At 36.2% G+C, this 4,187-nt stretch overlaps 1 pseudogene; it reads left to right on the forward strand.

Annotated features, from left to right (window-relative positions):
• The first annotated feature begins 1,413 nt into the window (after positions 1-1,413).
• LOC108973193 lies at positions 1,414-3,598 on the forward strand (annotated as a pseudogene).
• Positions 3,599-4,187: the final 589 nt, after the last annotated feature.

Here is a 4,187-nt window from a genome sequence, read left to right on the forward strand (position 1 = left end):
ATGGTTTTCAGAAACAAAATGTAACCACTGTGGTACTTAGCCTCAGCCTCAGCCAACTAAGTCATATTCATAGTGCAATCGGGCAATGACACTTCTTGCCAACTCATCAGAACCAGTCTGAGCGTCCTTCAAGATGGTTTTCTCAAGGGTCAAGGGTTAAAACTTGAGACACTCTTCGTCGAAGATCCTGAGCTTTTTTCATTTCAGTCGTTTTATCTGCTTCATTGCCACAGAACAAACAGCATTTATTGAAACAAAAAGACGATTCATTACCTTGTGCTCTAGTACGCGGAGGACTAATCCCAGATGCGTTGGCTATCTCCGCCTCACACTGTTTTTTAGCTGCAGTATGATTTACGGTACTGCTTATGTAACGTTACAGATGTTTTGTCCTTCAAGTATTCATCGAACCCAAGGGTGATGGATTAGTAATTGAAAAAAATCAAGAAAGTCTTTAGCCCACGATTAATTTCCCTTTCAGTCAAAGATTCATTACAAATAATGCAAAGTCTGACATTTTTTCAAAATTTAGTGACGGTTAAAAAAGATAATATAATTCACAAGCAGGTTTATTCACTACGAAAAAAACTGACTGCAATTACTAAAGTTATGTTCGTCGGGAAAAGCAGGTATACGCTGGTTTCGACCCGAAAAATGGAGGTTCGCAGGCAGATGTTTCTCAAGGTCAACCGCCCAATAGAATTAGCGGCGGACGATGACTCTCTCAGAGTTGTTGTTGTTTTTTTTGTTGTTTTTTTGTTTAAATGGTTAATGATGCATGCTGGCTACGTATGAGTGCATATTTTCTATGTTTAAAATAGCCATAACTCGAAAAAAGTGCACCTTAAAAGAAAAAGCGTTGAGATATTTTTTGTAGACAATTTTACGATCTAAAAATTTTTCCGTAACTCTCATTGTTTCGGAGATATACGAAAATTTGTGACCTTTGACCTCGAATTAAAAGCAACGCACAAGCAGGATCGATGAGGACTTTCGACATGTCATTTGTAATGAAGGATCCATTCCTTTACAAAAATGCAGCTGGTTGGGAATTAAAGAAAACCTGAGTCATAATTATGTTCAGACCAAAAGTTTAAAGAATTAGATTACATTTAATTACATTCACTAATCAGTTCCCACTCCCGTCTGAAAGATGAAAAAACAGCAGTTTATATCATTGAAGAATTCACATCGCTTAATATTTATCAAAACAGAAGATTCGTATAGTATTTTGAAATAAAAGTCGTCTTCTTTTAAACATTTTCCATATAAGGAAATAACGGACGCATTTTTTCATTTTCAGGTGAAATTAGATTCATTGATTTAAAAAAGATATGATTGTTTACATTTTTTCTCTTCGTAGTATCTAAATCAGCTGTCATAAATTAAAAGATTTCCAATGCTGACAAGTAGATGGCGCAAAATCAGAGTCGCACCGAGAAAGTAATTTTTTTATCACGAAATCATGATAAATTTATAGGATTAGTGGAATAAACACTCAACAGCAAATCGTGTGATTAAGTGTCATTCTGAACATGGTGTTGACGCCGCCCCCGCACAATTTCTTTTGCCACTGTATCGGCAGAGCAATCTTTTCTTTTCCTCTTTTCGAAGAATTAATCCGCGCGCAACTAAACAATAACTAAAAAGTTGCGCGCTCTCTCCTTTTGCGACCACTCACCGGTGCAGACGTGGTAAGTGTGTTTCCAATTTATTATATTTAAATATATTTATTATAAGAAACCCTTTGTTTTTATTTAACATTTTGTGGAATAACTTGCGNACAACCGTCTTAATACTCTCTCTACTAGATTTTATATTACCGAAATGAAAATACCGTCGGTATATGTGTAAATGGGATATGTTGCCTCTTTGAAATTTTCGTAGAAATGAAAACTGAGCTGTGAAACTGTGAGAGATTATTGCCTTCAATATATCGTATTATGATAACAAAGTCCCAAATACAGATTTTCCAACGGGAATGGTAATAGATTTGACAGTTAGTATGCCATAAATTTGCGCCTGTCAAGATGCGTGTAATTTTGCCATCACTATATTCAACACGGTAGAGGAGGAGTAGAGACACTATCAGCTGATGTTATGTAAACAAAGCCACAGCTGAGAGGTGCCACTGTAGAAACGTCAAGGGGAGTCCGGGGTTGAGGTTCTATTGGAATCCAAGATGGCCGACCTTAAACCGGAAAATGGTTGCATTGTGTTATATTCTAAAAAATAATGGAAAAGTTGTCCCAAAAATATTGGTTATATAACTGTAATATATTTTCAAAAGAAAATATTTTTATTTTAATATATATTTTTAAAGATGAGAACAACATGAGCAAATACATGAAAAATTAAGTTTTTTATTTATGCCTCTTTTTAACTGTGGTAAGTTCACCACAGAAAAATGTTATGAACAAATAAGCATGTCGAACGGTGGGGTCCAGAATTAGCTCATTCACAGCCATATTTATATTTTTGTCATCAAAACGCAGGTTTTTGCAAAACAATTTGTTTTAATTTATTTCACGGGACAATTCTTTATTATGGTTTATTTAGTTATTTGAATCTGGAAGAAGTGTTTGCAAATTTCCATTGGAAAATAAATAACAGATCGACTGGGATTTTATTCCAATAAATGTACGAAATAACTAAACATGGCTTCGTAAATATTGCTGCGTACTGTGTCAGGTGCTGTTCCAATTTTGTGTTTTAAGAGATGAAAAAGCGATACGCGATGCTGTGAAGTACTCAAATGTAGTTATCAACTTAGTTGGTCGTGAATTCAAGACAAAATTTTAAATTCAATGACGTGTTCGTGGAAGGTGCACGTCGCAGTGCTAGGTAAGCTAAAATCAAACTTTATTTCAAAAGATTTACAATGTATTTTTTAATTTTTTCCTTTATAGAATCGGCAAAGAAGCTGATGTACAACGTTTGATTATTTGTTTGCCTTAAAAACTAGTCCCAATCCAATCAGCTTTGTGCTTGAGGGTGGAAGCAACTTTTTGTAGAGCAAATACTACGGTGAATGTGCTGTTCGGATGTTGCACAAGCTATTGCCAATTGCGCTATAAGATACTCCTGGTAGGTTTTGAGCAAAATGAATTTACATACTTTCTAATATGCTAAACACTCAACACCTACCTTGCAGACCAAAGTGTTACCAGTTGAGCGAATTAACTGACTGATTCCATCGTGTCATGCGCAAAGATGAAAAATGGTGGGGATACCGTTACTAAGACATGCGTTGCGATCCTACCTTCCTATTGAAAGTCAAGTTCACTGAGCTTATCTGTCATGGACAACCTATTGTTGAGCTACATATGGGACGTATGGATCGCGAATGTATTACCGATGTCGTTTGGGTGTACAATTGACATCCACGGAAATGCAAGTACCATGGAATTTGCTACCATATCGTGTTGCGCAATATTATGATGCCGAATTGGGAGAGTGGAAGGAACCAGCTCCACCAAAACCGATAGAACATCAGGAAGGAATACGTATGTTTGCAAAAAACTACTATAATGGCAGCAACAGTAACAACAACAGCCAAGCAAATAATAAAGAACACTCATCAAATGAAAGCTATTAACAATTAAGGAATTTGAGTGCTATTTTAATCTGAGTCAAACAAGTTATTATTGACTAGGATAATTTCAAATGGAATATATTTCGAACAGAGTCATCGACTAAAGCTCGCTCTGTGTAGACGTGTTTCGGCTTATCTTTTGCGTATTTTTCCCAGTACACATTCGTCTTACGTGCACGTGTTTGCTTAGTAAATCTCTGTTTTATTATTACACCGCATTCCTACAAGTGTTTTCTAAACAAGTGAATCGAGTGTGTAGATATAATAATCATGGCCCCCGGGCCACCCAACTTCGGGAATAACAGGTTTGCTTTGCTTGCCTCGGAATCCCATCCAAAAAGAAAGAAACCCTCATACACGCCCCTTAATTTTCCCGAGTTGCCTCAGTCTAGGAAGGAAAACCCTAAATTTATTATTGTTATTGCTTCCGATTCAACGAAACCTATCTCTAATTATTCYTGTTTCGCCGTACATAAAGCATTAGAAGCTATTAGTAAAGAAATTATTTCGATTTCTGAAKTACGTGCTGGCAATCTGCTACTGCTTGTGAAAAACAACCAAATTGCCCAAAGGTTCATTTCAACTAAAAAGC

The sequence above is a fragment of the Bactrocera latifrons genome, unplaced genomic scaffold (genome assembly GCF_001853355.1).
Source record: "Bactrocera latifrons isolate USDA-ARS-PBARC rearing strain unplaced genomic scaffold, ASM185335v1 scaffold_469, whole genome shotgun sequence".
Classification (NCBI taxonomy): domain Eukaryota; kingdom Metazoa; phylum Arthropoda; class Insecta; order Diptera; family Tephritidae; genus Bactrocera; species Bactrocera latifrons.